Consider the following 19651-nt stretch of genomic DNA (forward strand, 5'->3'; position numbering starts at 1 on the left):
CAGCTGCTCCCCTCTCTCTCCCTCCCTCAGCCTGTGTCTGCCCCTGGGCTCGTAAAGATCCTAGGAGCCAGGTCAGGGTTGGTGAGTCAGAGGCTTGGCAGGACTGTGTGTATGTCTGCGCGTACATGTGTTTGTGTGTGTGGGCATGTGTGCACCCATGTGCATGCACATTTATGGCTGTGCACATGGTGTGAGTGCATGTGTATGTGCACACATGTACATCTGTGTGCATGTTTGTGAGCATGGGTGTGTGGGTGTGCATGCTTATGTATGTGTCCGAGTGCACCTGAGTGTGTATGTGTACACACGTGTGTGTGTGTGTCTGTGTGTTTGTGTGGGGGCACATGTATAAGTACTCACACATGTGTGCCTGTGTGTGCACGCGCTTCTCCCTCCTCCCAGGGTGCCTCCCATTGATGAATGAGCATTGATGTTCCCCAAGCAGCATTCCAGCTTCCTGAAGTCATAGTTTCCATCCGCAGGCGCCGCCCGCCTCTGCCCTGGGCCTGTCCCTGTCCCCCAGGGGCCTGCGCTCCAGCCTGGGGGGTGCCCGGGGAGCCACCAGCGGCTGGGTCTCAGCCCACACGGCCTCCTGCCGCCCCTCTTGCAGGCCCTCTGTAGACTCCTGCTTGACAGGGTTAAGTAGCGGGGAGCTGGCGTCCTCGCAGGGAGGAAATACAACTGCTCCTGTTAGCTCGCGGCCTGGGGTCACCCTAGAGCCTGCTGATGAGCTCTGGCAGCTGGCAGGCGGGGTGGGGGTGTGCGAGGAGGGCAGCAGCCTTGGAAAGAAGGGCCAGCGGCTGCTCCCGGCTCCCGCCTGCCTTTTCTCAGGGCTCAGGGAGGTAGTTTCTGTGGGGAGAGATTGCCCGAGCAGGCGCGGAGGCAGGGAAGCCCCCATGTTCTTCCAGGGTGCTTTGTGGCTGGCTGTGCGAGGTGGGCTCTGAGGGTCTAGTCAGGTGGGTCCCTCGGGGGTCCCCAGCATACATGGTCAGGGCCTTCTAGATACCCCCCAAAACTCTGGGAGGAGGGCTCATTTCCTCCCATCTCTTCCTCCAGGACCTTACGCCAACTTGCCACCCTCCTGGTTCTGTGGCTAGTGGGTGTCCCACACCCAGCTCTCAGGACTCCACTCCTGGCCCAGCTTTCTTACCACTGGGCACATGGGGCAGGAGGTGGGGTAATCCGGGGCTGGATGCAGAGAAGAAATGCCCAGCCCCTGGCAGCAGGTATGGCTGGCAAGGAGGGCTGTAGAGCTCTGAGCAAAGAGTGCTAGCCCATGGTCAGCTGCCTGGTGGGCATCCCTGTCTTCACTCAGGTCCCTCCCTCCTGCCAGAAGATCCTCAGAGCAAAATCTGTGGTCCCTGCCTGCAGGCAGATCATTGCACGAGCCAGAGTCTTGCTGGCGCAGGTCCTGTCACTTCCTTGCACCTGGGACGCGGGAGGAAGCGGAGAGCCGCGGGGCCGGGACAGCACCAGGATTGGTGCTTTGGCCCAGCCTCTTAACCTCCCTGTGCCACGACTTCCTCACCTCTGAAATGGGACTCTAGGGCTGACAAGGACTGGAAGAGCTTATGTGCATAAAAACTTCCAGAATATTCATTCCTGGGCACAGAATGGAAGCCCAGTACACGTTAACATCTCTGCCGTTTGTCTTGGAACCAGGGAAAGACATCTTCACGTCGGGCTGCAGCCCAGAACCTCCCCCTCCTCTGCTCTCAGGTCTTATGCTGAAGCTGTTTGCCTGGAGAAAGGAAATGGCTGATACATGCCCCCCCCCCAAAAAAAACCGCTGTGTGCCCCTGCTAGCCCTCCTCTCCTAAACCAGCTCTCTCCCCTCCGTCCTGAGCAGCTTTTTTTTTTTAATCTTGCCAGCAAAGCATCTTCCAGTCCATCATTCCATTTCATTTCTGGTCTTCGGAGAGTGACATTTACATATTAATATTTTCCGAGGGAGCCCTGTGCAGGCAGGAGCAAGTGTCTGCCTCGTGGCCTCACATCATGAGCGGGAGATAAAGCGCTGGCTCCTCCATGAATAACGGCGGGTGAAAGCGGCGTGGCCGTGAAAGGCCGCACATTTGCCCTGTCAGCATGTGGTACATCTGCTCAACAACTGATTTAGCGCTCCTTTCTCCTCCCAAGGTTTATCTCCACTTACAGGGGACGCACTCTTTGTGAGGGCCTGTCTCTCCGCTCTGCCTCCCTGTCACTTCCTGCCACCGTCCCTGGAGCGGGGGCTGGAGACAGGGCTCCCAGCCTGCAGTGCAGTGTCGGGCGCTATGAGCTGGAGCCAGGCACGGCATGCGTGCCAGCCGGGTTCTCTCTCCCCTGCAGAGGGGCGGCTGTGGCCCTGCTGTCCCTGACCACCTGGGCACGGGCAGGGAGGCTTTGGAAGTGACCAGTGAGTTCTGTTCTTGTGGGGTTTGAGGGTCTGGGAGAGGGCATGGGGGCACCTCTGGATAATGAGGACGCTCCCCATGGGTGGTATCAGGCCGGCCGCAGCAGCGGGCTGTGAAAGGACCCGGGGAAAACTGGCAACAAGGCACCGACGGCACGGCCGGGACTGCGCTGAGTGCTTCTGTCCACATCATCTCATTGCACACACCAGGGGAAACTGAGGCATGGAGAGGGGAAGCGGCTTGGTTAAGGTCACACAGCTGGGAGCCAATCCCAGGCTGCACAGGAGAGCTCCAGGGTGGCCGTGTTCAGGTTCCAGTCCCAGCTCCGCCTCAGGCCAGCTGTTGCCCTCTCAGACTCAGTGTCCCCTGCTGCGAAGTGGGGTAATACACCATGCGGGGGGGGGAGGTTCAAAATCAACACAAAGCCAGCACTCGGTGTGAATGATCTCGTCCTCAGTTGCACAGTGTGCAGGGCGCACTCTCGGCGGGGGCGGGGGGTGTTGGCCTGTGTTTAGAGCCCACATGGTACAAAAAGGGCAAAGGATCTGTTGTCATCAAACACGAGACTTGCCCCACCCAGGAAGTGCAAGCTCACCTCCCCGCAGGCTGGAGGGTCTCCCTCGCCCGTCCATCTGTCCATCAGACAGTCTCCGGCGCTCCTTAGCCTGTGAAGGCACACCGTGTGCCTGCCCAGCCCAGTGGTTGTGAGGATGGAGAACCTGGTATCTGCACCAGGACGGGTCACCGAGCCCTCAGGAAACACTGACTCCTGTTCCCAGCCAGAGGCCGGGACGGGGGAGGCGGGAACCTCAGGGAAGAGCCCCGCACGGAGCTCCACTCCCCCTCCCTGACTCCCTGGAGGAGCCCTCATACCTTTCTGTGGTGATGGGATGTTCTAAGTCTGCACCGTGAAGTGCAACAGTACAGCAGCCACCAGCCACGGGTGGCTATTGATCACTTCAAGTATGACTCGTGCGACCAGGGACTTGGGATGTCATTTAATGCTAATTGATTCAGGTGCGAGTGTCCACACATGACTTGGGGCCACCGTGTTGAGCAGTGCCACTCTGGGGGATGGTCCCCCTGCCGGAGGACCGGCCTGCCTTGGGTGTAGATCCCAGCCCCTCCCTTACTGTGTGTGACTGCAGACCGTGTCCTTTTTTGTGGGCCTCAGTTTCCCCTCTGAGCAATTGGGATACTAAAGCAAGTACCTCATAGGGTTGTTGGGAGGGCTCGATGAGACCCGTGTCAAGAGTCCAGGCTGGCGTGAGCCCTAGGCCTCTGGAAATGTGTGCAGCTTTGACCTTTTCATCATTAGCTCCTCTGTCATCTTCATGCGGGATGGAGGTGGCCCAAGTGCTCCCTGTCCTCCCTGAGGCTGGAGGTCTGGGTTTCTAGAAGCCTGGCTGCAGATGGGGAATGGACGCTCTGGACTGGGGTAAGGGTCCCTCATGACCACACACTTTGTGGTCTGGCCTTTATGGTGCCCAGGGAGACTGGGACCTCCAAGGGAAGAGGAGGAGGAGCTCTGGGTATGATGGGTGGGGGGTGGGAGGTCGGCAAGTGGGGGCAGGGCGTTTTTCTGCTGCAGGGCTTGAGAGCAGGGGGCAGCCTGGCCCCTCGAGGACTGGCCAAAAGGTCTTCGCTCCAGGGGCCGGCAGGCTTGGGGAGTGAGTCTGAGGTCTTCAGGAAGGCCTCCGAGATTAACACGGTTGCGGCAGAAACTCTGACCCGGGGCTACCTGTCTGCCTTCACCAGCACCACAAGGCCCCTGGCCCTCTGACTGCCGAGCGCAGCCCAGGTGCTGCTTACTGGGGTCCTGGGGCAGAAGGCCGAGGGCGCTGGGCCCAGGACTGGAAACTGGTCTTCTTTCTAGACGTAGAGATTTAAATCTGAACAATGACCCTGTACCTACACTTCACCCCGAGCTCGCCTTCCAAGAAGTAGAGCCTGAAGGAAGTGACTCAGCCGGGATTGGATCCCAAGCCTCCTGCCCTGGGTCCTGAGTTGCCCTCCCAGCACATCCTCCCTGGATACCCCCTGGGCGCTCCCTCCCGCCTGGTTCAGAGCCCCTTCTATAGTTGGGCCTGTGGACCGTGAGAGGCCTGGGCTGTAGGCCCAGCTTCACCTGCTGCAAACTAGTTCTGAGCATGTTTGGGACCTCTGCAGACCTGAGTTTCTTCTTCTATGCAGCCGTGTCCCCCCAACCCCCTTCCTACTCAGGTGTCCTTCCGCAGCATCGGAGAGAATGCGTGTGTGCAGCCTCCCTGCCGGGGCTTCTGTTCCCAGCCCTGCGGGAGAAGGAAGAATGTGCGCTGGGGGCAGGGACCTGGCTCTGGGCCACCCGCTCTGTCTCAGTGTTCTCACCCCGTAAAATCTGAGCTAGCTGGCGCTCAGCCCAGGGGGTCTTGAAGGGCTTCCACATACTGTTTTAAGATCCTCTGCTAATGAGGGCCCTGGCAATGCCAAGTGTTCCCGTGCCTGTGCGTGCCAACGAGAGAACCGGGCACGGTGCACAGAAGTAAGTGGCATCTTCTAGCCAGCGAAAGTGACAGAGGAGCGGGCCCTGGCCCCCTGCCCGTGGAGTCTCTCCAGGGCCTCCTAAAATTTCCAGGATCCCTCATGGGGAGAGGGTATTTGGAAGCGAGGCCTGGCATTGCCAACTGGGCGTCCTCTCCCTCTCTGAGGCTCAGTTTCCCCATTTGCGACAGGGGGTGCCTGAACTGTGACTAGAATGGTGGCGGCTGTAAGGATTTCATTAGGCCACCAGCAGCCCCCTATGCCTCCGGCCTTAAAAGATGCCCTAGAAAGTAGCATCTCCTCCCCTCTACCTCCCCCAGGCCCTGGGGTGAATTGTGGGATTTGTCAGGAAGTGGCTCGTCCATTAATCCTCTTTTCTCCCACTGTTAAGATCAGCCAGCCGCAGAAGAGAGAGTGATGGGGGCTGACCTTCCCCACCAGGGGTGCCCTTGGGTGTCAACAGGTGTGAAAGATGAGCACAGCACAGCCCACACCCACCTCTTCCCAACACCCCAAGGGTGCAGCCCTCCCTCCTCTCTGTGCCTGGCTAGTCCCTGTCCATCTTCCTTCCCAGGGCACTGTGGCTCCCTCTCTGGCAGAAGGAAGGCTTCCCTGGCTTCCTCAGTCCCAGGTGCTCACTGCCACCCTCAGGGCCCCCATACCTTGCGTCCATATGGCGTCTTCTGGTCAGTAGATGGAAGTAGCGCAGGTCCTGGGGCGCTGTCTTGGGGCAGGCACTGTCCTAAGCACTGCCCATGCGCTGCGTGTCAGCTCACGGGTGGATGATTATCCCACCATGCAGGTGGGGAACTGCAACACCCAGAGGGACGCAGCTATAGAGTGAGAAGGGAGGATTCGAACCTGGGAGGGCCATTGTGTGCGCCCACGTGTGTTTCCACTTCTCTAGCACAGCTTTGTCTTCGGCTTTTGTTAAACCCCATCTCCGCCCTCTAAGGCAGGTGCTGGGTAAGTATTTGTTGACTGACTGTCTGATGAAATAGACTCTGGGTTGGGAGGAATTGGTTGGGAGACTTTCCTGGTACTGATTTAGGAAGGAACCAGAGGGGGCGCTGGGGGAAGAAAGCAGAGCTGGGGGGACCGGAAGCTGTCTCTCGCCCCTGCTTCGGCCCCCAACATTGGGGGCAGGGGCTGATACAATTCCAGGGGGAGGCAATAAGACAAGGGATGGGGCCCCTCACTGTTGGCTGCCTGAGCCTGAGAACCTTCCGTGGGTTCCAGGTGTCGTCCCACAGGCTCCCTGGACCTTGGGAGAACCGAGAATCCCAAACGTTCACCACTTCCAGGGGAGAGGCTTGTCCCCTCCCCACTCAGCGGTTCACAGCCAGGGAGCGGACAGGCAGTAGTAAGGACGGGTGGGCCTGCGGGACCAGATGCTGGGTGTAAAGAGCCCCGGACGGAGCCTGGGGTCAGGCTTCTGAGGTGCTGCTCACCGAGGGCAGGAGACCAGGTTGCTGAGTCGGTTTCCCTGCCTAGCGACAAGGTCCCTGGGGCTTTTCAGGGGTGACACTGTTGTTCTCACACCTGAGTGCTTAGGATGGGGACCCACAGGAAGCCCCCATCCTCCTGGTTCCCTGCCACATCCTGGGCCATTTCCCCAGGGGTGGGGCACCCACTTTTTAAGCTTCTTTGGCCCTCTGACAGCAGCACAGCCTGCAAGTGGCCTGCCTTCTCCGGCCAGTGGGCGGGCGGGCTTGTGATTCTTTGCCCCTGGGTCAGCAGAAGAGGGGTGATGCAGGGGCAGGAGCCATGGTTAGCGCTCAGGCCTTGAGACCAGACACACCTGAGATCCAATTGCAGTGGGGCCCCTTGTTGGCTGTGCGGCTTCAGGAAAGGAACTTAGCCTCTCGGGGTCTCTATTTGCCCATCTTGAAAGGGGGCTGCTTGTGAAACACAGAGCGAGCTGACCTGTCTTTAAAGACGCTTCTGGCACATCAGAAGCACTCAGAGATATCAGTGTGGCCCCGATGATTTTGGGGATTGTTAATGGGGCTCAGGGAGCTGCCCTGGGGTGCCGAGGCCACCTGGGGCACCTGTTTGAGACAGCCTCGTGTCCCAGGTGGGAGGGGCTGGGGGCTGTGTGGTGCCTCCGTGGGGCTGCTGGACAATCTGGGGCAGAGAACCGGGCAGGGTGGGCGGGGCGGAGCTGCGCTGTTCGGTTTGCTGGCAAGGGCCAGGATGCCAGGTATGTTGATATGGTTCCAACCTGTTCACATTCCTAGTCTGGGAAGCCTGGGGCCAGAACTGTAATTACAAGGGGGGAGGGGAGAAGGGCCAGCCAGCTTCCCGCAGGACATCCTGTGTGTGTGAGAGGCAGAGGCGGGGCCTTCCATTGCTGGAGAAACTGAGGCAGCCAGCCCACACCACAGGGCATGTCCAGAACAGCTAGAGCCTCCTCCGTGCATTTCAGGGCTCTCCCTCACACTCCGCCCGCCGCCCCCCCCCCCCCCGCCCCCGGCTTCGGAGGCTGCCATTAGTGAAGCCACAGCAGGAACAAAGCTAATGAGGAAGCACCCCCCCCACCCTCCCCCTCTTGGAACAAACAACCGGCTCCCCTGGGTGATCTGGCTGCTCCCTTTGCAACCAGCCCTGGAGGTTGCATCACTAGCGCCTGCTGGCCCTGGTGTTTCGCGCCTGCTGGCCTCTGCACAGAGCCCTGGGCCAGGGGGCCGGGGGCAGCAGCCCCCGGGGAGCTGAGTCCCAGGGGAGCCACTGGGAACACACCACACCCCTGCCCACAGCTGGACCCCTGTCACACTCCTCTTCACCTCAGGCTGGTGGGGCGACCGCCACAGGGGCACAGGGGGCCCTCCCCTAGGATTAGCTTCCCTCTCCCGGCCAGAGGGTCAGCATGGTGGCCAGCTTAGCTAGGGGGCTGGATGGCCTTCCAGGAGAGCCAGCCGTCAGTTTGAGCCCAGCCGCCTGCTGGTGTTCAGTGGATCCTAGGGGCCGGAAAGCAGGGAGGTGGCCAGGCCATCAGCAGACTCGCTGGTTTCATAGGTCAACAAGCTTTGCTTTGGGGGGAGTCAGCTCCTGCTGGTGTGGGGGGCACTGTCCACAGGCCTCGGGGGCGGTTAGAGTCCCTGACAGAGCCCAGATGCAGTCACACCTCCGGGGGTTCTGTTCGCTCCTCCAGGGGCAGCGTGGTTTGTGGGTAGACCGTGGACTCTGCCCCTAGGCTGTCTGGGACATCTCCCAGTTGCTAACCGTGTGACCCTGGGCAGGCTACCTCTGGGCTCCATTTCTTTTCATAAACGGGGGATAGGAGCAGTCTCTGCCCACACAGGGAGGCCGTGAGGCTTACATCCGTCAGTACCTGGAAAGCACGTAGGACGCACGTGGTAGAAGGCATGCTGGGCGCCTCAGTCAGCGCGCCCCTGATAACCTCACACCGTGAGAGCCCGGGCCCCTGGAAAGTCATGTCGTGTGTCGTGTGGCAAGAGGTAAAGACCCCCCCCCCCCGCGCGCCGCAAGCTCTTGCCCTCCCTCCAGGATGCCCGCCGGTGGCCTCAGAGTTGCTTGGTTGACTCTGCTGAGAGTGAGAAGGGGGGTGACTTGCCAGACATTTGCACCCAGGGTCTCAGGACGACATGACTTTCCCTCTGTCTCCCAGAGCCTGGCCCCAGGGTAAGGACAGTCCTGGACAGCTCTGACCGGGTAGAGTTGCCTTGTAACCCAAGCCTCCCCCTCTCCCCTGGTCAGAGCACTTGATAACCTGACTTCCAGTTTGCCCGCTGGACTTCTCTGCACCCTCCCCTGTGACCACCACCAAGCTGGGAGCCACACTCATGTCTGCTACATGTGTGTGCCAGGGCCTAGTTCAGGCACTCCCCTGGGTTAGCTGGGTGATCCCTTGCCCCGACCCATGGGACAGGAACTCCCCAGGCAGCCTGGGCCCAGCCTCTACTGTGCCGCTGTCTTCAGCCCTTGGGGAGCTGCATAACCACAGACCGCCGACCCCCTCAGAGTGCTTAGGGTGGGAGGAACGGACAAACAGACCTGTTATCCTCCAGGATAGACTGACAGAGCCCCCGTGGAGTGGTGCAGATGTCCTAAGCTGCTGGTGGGAGAAGGCGAGCAAAGGCTGGGTGGAGGCTTCCCAGGAGAGAGAGGCGGCGGGTGGGGACAGAGAGTGCCCCAAGTGGAGGCAGAGGTCAGGAGGGGCCAGGGCTGGGAGCCCGCCCCCACCCGGGGTCAGCCCAGGTAGACACGGGGCCTTCCCGCCCTGGCTGCCCTCTGGCTGGGAAAGACGGAACCCGGAGGCCCCTCCGCTCACTTCTGATGATGGATAAAGACGTCCGCTCTCTCTCACATGGGCGACCAGAGCCCATAATTAGCTTTTAACCTGTCCCCGCCGTTAACTCAAAAAGGCCACCATTTGTTCCGGGGAGCTGCTGGTGTATAAAGAGCTAAACATGGCCAATTTTGTTCAGGATGAATTAAGACTTGTAAATGTAAAATGAGTTCATCTATTTAATTAAGTAGCAGCAATATGGATGTTAAATTAAGTTCACAGCAGACGTGCCAAAACAGTGTTATAAAAATATTGTGAGGCGGTGCAGAGATTTGGGGAGGGGTGTGGCTAGAGTTTGGGGAGGGGTGGGACCCACTCCCTGGTGAATCCGGTTGAGGCCCTGACCTGCTACTCTTCCCTGAGCAGGAGGGGGGGCCCTTCAAGCCAGCTGAGTGGGAGCCAGGACGGATGCCCAGGCTCCTGCTGGCGGCCCCCTCCCCCCTCCCCTTTCCCCTGTGTACAGGTGTACTCATGTGTGTGGAGGGCAGTAGGGGAGGCCACTTGTCCTCTTGACAGATGACTTACGGGAAAAGTGCTTCCCCTGTATGGGTAAGGGAAGCAGAAAAGACAAAACTGAAGTGAAAGGTTTGCTATGAGAAGGACCCCCCCACGGAGGGTGGAAGGAAGCGCCTGCCCGGGGAGCAGGTCGGACGGGGTGAGCCTAAGAGCCGCGTGCCCCGCGCAGAAGGGGTCCGCTCATGCTTGAGAGCAGGGGGACCCTCTGAAAGGCACTCCCTTTCCTCCCACCCCCAAACTGGACTGCTCGGGGGAGGGATTGTGGCCACAGCGCGGTTCTGGGATCTCCAGCCGCCCTCGGTGGGGAGTGGCGGAGACGCGGTGTGACCGCAGCAGGCTGACTGGAAAGCACAGGCACACAGACTCTGCCCTCGAAGACAGACGCGGAGGCTGTAAATGCCGGCGTGAGCACATGGTGGAGTGAGAGTGGAAGGCGGATTAACCGTGGTCGGGAGTATGGGCAGAGTCTGGGAATGTTTCCTAAATAGGGGATTTCCTCACTAGGTTTTAAAGGATGAGTAGGAGTTCCCCTGGTGGATGGGGAGGAGAAGGGCATTCTGGGAAAAGAGAGACGGGCATGTGCCGAAAATTGTGCTGAGCACACTGTGGTGGTTCATCGTGGAGGGAGAATCAGGGATACGGCTGGAGAGGTGGGCAGAGATGTGGAGGGCCTTGAATGTCATGCTAAGCCGCTTGCAGAAACACTGAATGCAGTGGGGAGACATTCACCCATTTAGCACTATCCTGGGCGCTATCCTAGCCTGGGCGCAGCAATTAGTGAGGCAAACAGGCAAAAATCCCTGCCCTCGTGGAGTGTATGGTCTAATCAAGGCCATAGATAGGAAACAAGTGAGCGGCGGGTTTGAGGGGAGAAGTGATATGGAGAGAATGTATCAGGGTAAGGGGGACTGGGGCAGCCAAGCGGGGACTGCTGGCTGGTTTGGTTTTTTTAATGGGGTGGTCAAAGAAGGCCTTTCTGATACCCTTTCGCAGAGTCCAGAAGAAATGAAAGATGGCAGCGACATCCTGTTTGTCATGTTCTGTTTATGCCTCTTGTCCCACATGACTTTAAATAGAGCCCCTTCGTGTTCATGGGAATTGGATGTCTGGCAGAAGAGGTAACACAGGTTACAAAGGAAGGGCAAGTGCCAAGGCCCTGAGGCCAGTGAGGCAGAGGTGAGGTAGGCAGAGGGCAGATAGTACACTATCCCAGAGAGGGTTGTGAGAGCTTGGCTTTTGCTCAGAATGAGATGGGAGCCATTGAGGGTTCTGTGCAGAGGCTCCGGCATCTGCCTGGCCTTTACCTGTCAGGCTGCTGTAGTGAGAATAGACTGCAGGGGGCGAAGGTGGCAGCAGAAGCCCAGGGAGGAGGTACTGCAAGAGTCCAGGCAATTAAGGACTAGATGAGATGGAGTGCAATTCTAAACACGTTTTAAAGGAGGAGCTGACAGGCAGGCGGATGGAGTCGGGGGCATGAGAGAAAAGGGGGTCAGGCTGTCAGGGAGGTTGCAGCAGAGGCGGGTAGGAGAGCCGGGAGAAGGAGCAGAGCCTCCTGGCCGGGGCTGGTGAAAGGCCTTGGACAAGCTCAATACTGGGCCTGCAGCTATGTTTTACTTGGTCCCCACAGAGTGTTTGAAATTATTTTTAAAAATTTCCTGCCAATATTTAAAAACCAGTAGGCTTTCTTTTAAACCCCAGATTTCTAGCTTCTCTTTAAAAAGTCAGAGGCTCTGTTCACACCGGGTCTACCTTCCTCCTCGGCACCTGTCGGCGGGAGGCGAGCTGCCCCTGCTCGTGTTGGGAGGGGCATGTGTCCCCCTGTTCACCCCAGGCCCTGGTGTCGCGAGGGCAGGATCCACTGGACCTCAGCCCGCTGGTCCCTCTGGCCCAGCCTCCTGTGCAACGCACGCCTGCCCACAGGTGCCCTGCCTCCTCGCCCCAAGTGGAGCCAGCCCTCGAAGTCTGGTAGGAAAATGGGAGGACTGTCCGGAAGCCCCTGCAGGTTGTGCTTGCCCTCCTGTCACCCCTGGCCGCCCCCGCCCCCCCATTTCCAGCTCAGCCATCTGCCTTGGCTCCTGGAAGCCTCTGGAACCATTTAAAAGGCTCCTAGGGATATTGATCAATCTCTCTAAAATGGATTATCCCGTGTGCCTCCCAGCCTGACTGGATGCCCTGGGTAAGATCAGAAAGGAATTATGTGAGCTGGAGGCAGGGGGAGCAAGGGCGAGAATCTATCTCCTCCCTGGTGATGCAATCTTATCAGAGCTGAACTTTCCTCTCCATCTTGGGATATAGGATACTTTGGGGATGGCGGAAAGAAATAATCATCTTCCGATTTGCAGCTTGCTCGACACCGAGCCAGCAGGGAGGGGTGGCGGGGGCCGGGCGGCTGCAGTAGCGAGGACCATTTTTCGTCGGAGCTATTCCCTGGAGAAATCAGGCCCTTTGTAGAAATCCCCTTGGAGCCCCAGCCTTGGGTGACATGCCTGCGACCTGCTCCGTGAGGATTACACCCCCACGTCCAGGGCCCAGGGGACAAGCACGTTCATTAAAATTTGAAACGCAAATGGAAAATTGCTACCTGAAGCCTCAGCGAGCAGCCAAGCCCGTGGATCTGAGTTCCCGTTAATGGATCGAACACAGAGGAAACAATTACAGCCGCCACCGTGGTAGGCGATGCCTTTGGAAATAGTTGGAATCCGAGGAGAGAAAAGCCAACCCCTCAGAAGCAGGGGGACGCGGTGAAGTCTGAGTGTGGATGGTGCTGTACCTGTCCTCTGCCCCAGGCCTGAGCCAGCCTCTCCCATAGGGCCCTGTGCTGCTCTGGCCTCTCTCTATTACCTGGAGGGCACGAACAGCCCCGCGGTTTGTAGGGTGTGTCATCCGGCTGGCTCTCTTGTGCTGTGATGCCTTGGCACTCTCTGTCACTGGCTGGTTGCGTTGCCTGGAGTCAGGGCTTGGGGGCAGGGGTTTTATTTGGGAGCCGTCCCAGCAGACACTAGTGCAGGAGCCGATAGAAGGGGTGTTATCAAACCCAGCACGGGCAGCTGGAGCTCAGCCTTGCTGGGGTCCCCTGAGGGATGGTGGGGATGCTCTTCCCTTGTCCCCACAATCCTGGAGTGGAGAGAGCACCAGGTGCACTGTAGGCCACCTCGGGTGCAGGCGCCAGTTGTCCAGGGGCTGGCTGCCGGTGGGGAGCTTCTGACCCCTGCTTGTTTATCAGCTGGCACAGGGGCAGCCCCTACTTGGCACAGGTCCTGGCTGTCATGCCCCAATGAGCACCGACTCTCTGATCTGTAGACAGGCAGAGCCGGAGCAGTAAGGGTGCTCTGGGACTGCGGGGCCCTTGCGTGGTTTGGGTGGGAGAGGGAGAAAGGAGCAGTCAGGCGAGACCTCTGCTAGCAGACCTCCTCCGGACAGGCTCCAAGTCCCAGGGAGGCCAAGGCTGCTGGGGTGTGGGCACCCGCTGTGGCATCTGAAGCAGAAAGCCCCGAGGGCTGTGCCCCGCCCACCCCTTCCGCCCCTCGCTACTGGGGCCCTCGCGGCAATGTCTGCTGTGTGCCGTTGTGTTTATTTGGCCAAGGGCTGGGTCAGGGACTTAGAGTCCCAGCTGAGTGCTTGTAAGGAAATGGGGGTGGGGGGCTCCCTTGTTCTCCCCCAGGACAGACCGGATGGCCCTTGGTCCTGAGACAATGGTTCCAGGGAGGAGCCAGGTGCTGAGCCCAGGGCAGGAAAAGGATGAATTGAGGATAAACATAGACCCGCCTGTGGAGTTGAACTTGAGCTGTAGAGAAGTTGGCCAAGACTATAGACCAGGGGTGTCCAACCTGCAGCCCTCAGGCTTCATGCAGCCCAGCATGGCTATGAATGCGGCCCAACGCAAAATTGTACATTTATTTAAAATGTGAGATTATGTGATAACGTGTCAGTGTATTTAATGTGTGGCCCAGAACAACTCTTCTTCTTCCAGTGTGGCCCAGAGACGTCAAAAGGTCGGACACCCCTGCGTGTAGACCCTCTTAGATGCCCCATGGAGCTTTGGGCTGGAGTAGGAGTGGGCGGAGTTAAGAGATGGCGGCCAGAGAGAGAATGCATGAGCGTCTGGTTTGCTTTAAGGGCTTTGTATATTAGCTTTTCATTCTCAAAACCACCCCACAAGGGGATATCATCACCCCCACTTTATATATGGGAAACTGAGGCCCCGAAGGCCATGCCCAAGGCCACACAATTAAACAACAGTGGGACAAGATGTGGACTTCGACCTCTTGCTCCAGGCCCTCTTTCTTATCATTGTGCTGTCTTGCCTCTGGAAGCAGGGCTCCAGCCCATATCTCTTCCCCCACCACTTGTCTGGGATTAGCACCCCCAGCGTTGCCTACAGCTGCAACCCTGGGCAGAAGCTAAGCACTCCCCACCCCTGGGGAAGCTAGGGTGCACCCACCCCACTGGTCTGGGACGCTGGCCTCCCTCGGGAATTCTGACATGCTGGCCCATGAGGGTGTCTTGGGGAGAGGGTCACATCTGTTCTTACACGTGTGGGGTGTTTCCCACAGAATATCTTCTGAAGTGACCCCTGTCTTCAAAGGGGGGGACCCATTAACACAGGAAGAATATGCTAGAATTCTCTCTTCTAATATTTTTTAAAAAATCTCTTTTTCATACACTTTATAATGGAGAGATTCAGAATATATAGCACATAAGAACAATTTGTAAATAACTCTGAGAGATGAGTGTTTAAAGATTTTTTTTTAACTTAAAATCAACTTTATTGAGGTATAGTTTGCATTTAAGAAAGTGCAGACATTTTAAGACTTTTTGCTTGCTGGCTTTTGACACAGATGTGCATCCGTGGAACCCCCACCCCAGGGCAGGTGGAGAACCCTACTATTGCTCCGGAAAGTTCTGTCCCTGCTGTATCTTCCCTGTCTTCTCTCCACCCCAGTCAGGTGTCCACTGATCCGCTTTCCATCACTCTAGGTTACTTTTTTTCTTCTTCTTTTTCAAATTATGGTAAAATACACACAACATAAAATCTAGCTGGACAGTATTTAGTACATTCGCACTGCTGTGCAGTCATCAGTACCATCCACCTCCATGTACTCCCCACCCCCCTCCCGCAGCCCCTGGCAGCCACGGCTCTGTTTTCTGTCTCCGTCTCCATGGACGTGACTGGCTTATTTCACCAGCATAATGTCCTCAAGGTCCATCCGTGTTGTAGCATGTGTCAGTGCTTCATTCCTTTTTAAAGCTGAATAATATTCCATTGTGTGTCTAGACCACATTGTGTTTATCCATTCATCTGTCGATGGGCACTTGGGCTGCTTCCACGCTTCGGCTATTGTGAGCAACGCTGCTGGGAAGGCGGTGTACAAAGATCTGTTCGCGTCCCTGCTGTCAGTTCTTTTCGACATACACTAGGGGACTTGCGCCTGCTCTGGAACTTCTTGTAAATGGACTTGCACAGCGTGTGCTCTTCTGTCTGGCTGTCTTTGCTTGACGGTCAGTCTGTGACGTTCATCCAGGTGGCCACTTGTGTCCCTAGTTTTCATGGCGGAGTGATGTTCTTTCATGGGATTCAGCAGAAGTGTGGATTCTTTTTGCTGGCGAAGAGATACCAGGGGCTGTTCTGTGAAGGGAGACTTAGGGGGCGTGGCCGGGAGAGCCAGGTGTGTGAGGTGTTTCTCAGAGCCGCCCGCAGGGGATCCCCACTTCCGCCTGCAGCCCCGGCCCCTCAGAGCAGCAGCCTGGGCAGGCTCCCCTTAAGCCCTGACGGGATCCAGGCATGGAGTCAAGGAACTGCAAGACTTGCCCTCCGCCCAGGGATCCTGCCTGATGGTGCCAAGATTGCAAGACATCAAGGAGCTAGTCACACAAACAGGGCTTCCTTGGGAGCCCACCAGCCTCCAGCCCTGGCTTCCAGCTGGAGCTCTGCCCACACAGCGCCCACAGTGGCGGGGTCTCCCAGATGGGGAACCAGCCCTCCCTCAGGGCTTCCTTCTCCACTTGCCCGGCCTGGGGGTGAGTGGTGGAATTATCATCCAGAAGCCCCAGGCCCCATCCTTCTGTTCAGGGGAAGATTTTCCAGGCAGCAAAGGGTAAATTAAAGGTCGGCCTCCTTATCAGGGCTCCCTGGTGGGAAGGATAAACACAAACAAAGCCACCACAGGCCACTGGGCAGGGCAGTTTGCTGATAAGAGGAAGGTTGGTTGGGTGGTTTGGGTGAAAGCAGAAGTAGGTGGGACCCTCAATAATCTGGAGCTGCATGTGGTCCAGCTTCAAGCCCAGGGGCTTAGGGGCCAAAACAAATCAGCACCTAGCCTGGGGTCCCTTGGGAACCATTTTTTTTCACCCCACCATCCCCACTCGGCTTGTTGGTAATGCCAGTTACTTCAGGACCCGAAGGATCAACTTTACAAATTCCCTCAGGTTTGGGGCCCTGGGCCTCAAAGGCACAGCCCTGCCTCTGCTTCAGGTGGTCTCCTGATACTCATTCATTGAGCACCTGCTGTGTACCAGATGAGCATTCACCCAGCACCCCTGTTAAGGGCTGGGTCATCGCACAGTGGCCGCAGGTGGATCATGACAAGGATGGCCCCTGAGGGCCATGAGAAAGAGGCTCGGGAACTTGTAGGGGATGTCTAAGGGGGAAGTGTCCCAAGGAGGGGAGCCCTGCAACTGCCAAGGATTAGTAGGATTGGCCAGGTCACCAGCCAAGCTTCCGTGGGTTTGGCCGCAGGCCAGAAAGTTCTGAGTTCTCAGTGGGGCCTCACTGACTTGTTTCCTTTAGGGAAGTGGGCTGACAAGGTTGAGATCGGGGCTGCTTCGAAAAAGCAGAAGCAGAACACTCTCTTGGTTTGCTGCCGGTGGAGCTGGCTGCACGGGGTGGGGGAGGCAGGCCCCTTCCTGAAGCCCGGGCCCATCCCGGGGAGGAGGGCGTCTCCAAGGTGTCTGCCACTCGACAAAGAAACCGCATGCCTCATACACCCCTTGCTAGTACTGACCTCAAGCAGGGACCTGTCTCTGACACGAGGACATTCACACGCCTTACAAATAATGAAATGTGAGAGCCTCACTAGAGACCTGGAATGTTCTCCGCTTTGCAGGTAGTAGCTCCGTCTTACACACTCAGTCCCGGGAGGGATCTGAGGTGCAGAGAGGTCACAGGCCCTGAGCAGCAGGTGGGTTTGGACCCAGGCCGTCTGACCCCCAGGCTCCTACCCCTCCCAGGTGACTGCCTGGCCTGGAATGGCCCATCTCCCCTGTTTCCTGCATCCAAGAAGAAGTGACCCAGTACCACCTCGCAGGGACCAGGGAGAGTGGGCTTGAGAGAGAGGGCGCGGAGCTTGGCAGCCTTTAAGAAGCAGGCGCGGCCACCCCAAGGCAGAGGGATGGGCCCTGTCAAGACTGCTCAGTAGTCACAACAGGAGAAGGCTCCAGAAACTCAAGGCCTGGCATGGTGGGGGGCCGGCAAGGGAAGGATTGCACTGTGCGGGGGCTGCCTGCTCCAGGAGTTTAAGGAAGGGAGAGGTGAGGGAGGCCAGAAGCAGCCGGTGTGCCTCCAGCCCCAGGACCCGTCCCAGGAGGCAGGGGGACGGGTGGGCCCTCGCCCATCACCTGGCGGGGGAAGGCCCTTTGAAGCGGAGGTGGAGGAAGGAAGGAGGGCGAAACTCAAGCCTGCTCCTCTGGAGGCTGCGCGGCAGCTCCAGGCACCATTCGATCAGATGACACAGGGCCTGAAATTGGGGCTTCAGGTTATCTGTGTGCTGCAGTGGTCCATGCTCCTGCTGTCCCCGTGACAACAGATCACTGAGGTCTGGCCTTTGTGAAGAGGAACTGATCTTGGTTTTGGTTTTCACAGGCATCTGCTCCGAGCAGGGGGGAGGGGAAGGGTCAGATGGAGGAGTGAGGCTCTGCTCCTGGGAGCTCAGTGATGTTTGGTGCCAGGTCAGGCTTTAAATATTCAAAGGCTAAGTGAGGAGTCACACACTGCCTGGCCAGACAGACCTGTGGTCACCGTGGATGCCCAGGGGCCCCCAGGGGGCTGAAAGGTCAGGGAGGGCTGCAGGCAGGAACACCTTCCAACTCCAGCTCCCACAGAGCAGGGACCCCCACTCCTTAGAAGCTTCCAGAACCGCATTCCCAGACTGGATTATAGCCCAGCCCCCCTTCCGAGGCTGTGCTCTGGGCTGCTTTGTATCCAACCTGGGCTTCACTCATTCATTCGCTTTTCAGCACCACTGCCCCAGAGGCGGGGCAGCCCATTGAAGCGCTGTAGGGAAAGACGAACCAGACAACCGAAATGTCAGGTGTAAGTACATTCAGGGATGAAGTGCTACAGAAACCCCGGAGTTGAGTGAGGGGATAGGGTGACTGGGGAGGGCTGTGTGAGGCGCCTTTCCACCGGGCAGCCAGGGAGGGCCTTCCCTAGAGGCGATGAATGGAGGGAGGGATGGAGGGGGCCCTGCGAATATCCGGGGGTAAGAGAGTTCCAGGCGGAGGGCAGAGCCGGTTCAGGAAGAGGCCATGGGAGGCTGCTGCAGCTGGAGTAGAAGTAAGGCAGAGAGGCGGGGCCAAGGGCCTGTCTCACCGGGAATGTGGAGCCAGAATCGCAGGCTTGAACCTGATTCCTCTCAGGGTAGAATTTTCTCAAAGTCGCCTGCCTGCCTCCCAGGCCTCACCTCTCCCTCAGCCACCGCCAGAAGGGTGGAGAGAAGGCGCGCAGGCCAGTCTGAGCCGTTGCTAGTCCGCCCTGGAGCCACCTGTGGCTGCCCGGCTGGCCTGTCAGCAATGGGTTTTTAATTATCTAAATATTGCCTTTGCCCTTTACTTCCCGCCAGGACTGCTGAGCTCTGCAAAAGGCAAGTAGCTTTCAGCAGCCCTACTGGGGGGTGGGGGAGCGGGCAGCTTTTCTCCTTTGCCTGATTACCGCGACTATAATCTGCTGGTTTTATTGTCGAGAAACAATATGGCAGTGTGGCAGGGACCGTAGAAAGTGTATGTTGGGGGCGGGAAGCAGGCAGATAGGAATTACCCTCCACCCCTCCTGGCCATCTACCCCCTGGCGTAGAGTGGCCTCGCCCTGGCCACATGTGTCCTTTATTTTTAACCACGTGTCCGCATGGCATCGGTACAGTTTGCAGCTGGGGAGGCCTGGCACGGGTCTGCGTCTCGGCTGAACGCACCTTGCGGGAGCCGGCCTTGGAAGCAGGCAGGTGGCTTGCTTTTGGACTTCACCACCCTCCCCGGCCCGTGGGGGCAAAGGAGGACAGAGCAGATGTGGCTGCTTTCAGGGGATAGGTCATGTGCCAGGCCGAGCCAGCTTGTGGGAAAGGACAAAGAAAGCAGGCTCCATCCCATAGTGCTGCTGGCCAGTGGATGCAGGATTTAAGCCGCCTTTATTGCCTTCCCTAACTTAACCTCCCTCTCACCCTGGGAGCTGGGGTCGGAGCAGGGGGTCTGGGCACCCATTCCCACCCCCACCAGTCCTCTTGAGCTCCCAAGTCTGCCCCCAAGCCCACCAGAACCCCTGGGCTGAAATGGCCAACAGCCCACACTGGTGGATCGCGACCTCCCACCGGCTCTGCCATCTTGGCCAACATGGCGTCCCCAGTGTGGCCTGGCCCCGCAGGGCCATGGCTCTCCTTCCTTCTTCTCACAGCCTTGCCCACTCCTGTAAGTGGCTTAATTAAGGAGCTGTGTGGTTTATTTATGTATGGACCTAGCCTAATTGGCGTGTTTGTCTTTTCTCATTATTCCCAGCTGGACAGAGCCGTTTGAACAACAAATGCAAAAACGCTGGATTTCTCCAACACAGTGTCTATTTTTGAAAGCCTGCTTGGTGCCCCCGCCATTAGCCAGTGCACATGTTTGCCGGCTCCAGCCACATGCCCATAAGCACTTAATTGTG

The 19651-nt window shown here is 58.1% G+C and overlaps 1 protein-coding gene across 2 annotated transcripts in view; it reads left to right on the forward strand.

The window, feature by feature from the left end:
• Positions 1-19651, forward strand: part of GSE1 (Gse1 coiled-coil protein) — a 415649-nt gene that overhangs the window by 272380 nt on the left and 123618 nt on the right. The gene's annotated exons all lie outside the window — the stretch shown is intronic.

Source organism: Pteronotus mesoamericanus, unplaced genomic scaffold (genome assembly GCF_021234165.1).
Source record: "Pteronotus mesoamericanus isolate MK-2021 breed Mesoamerican mustached bat unplaced genomic scaffold, CSHL_Meso_final scaffold_165, whole genome shotgun sequence".
Classification (NCBI taxonomy): Eukaryota; Metazoa; Chordata; class Mammalia; order Chiroptera; family Mormoopidae; genus Pteronotus; species Pteronotus mesoamericanus.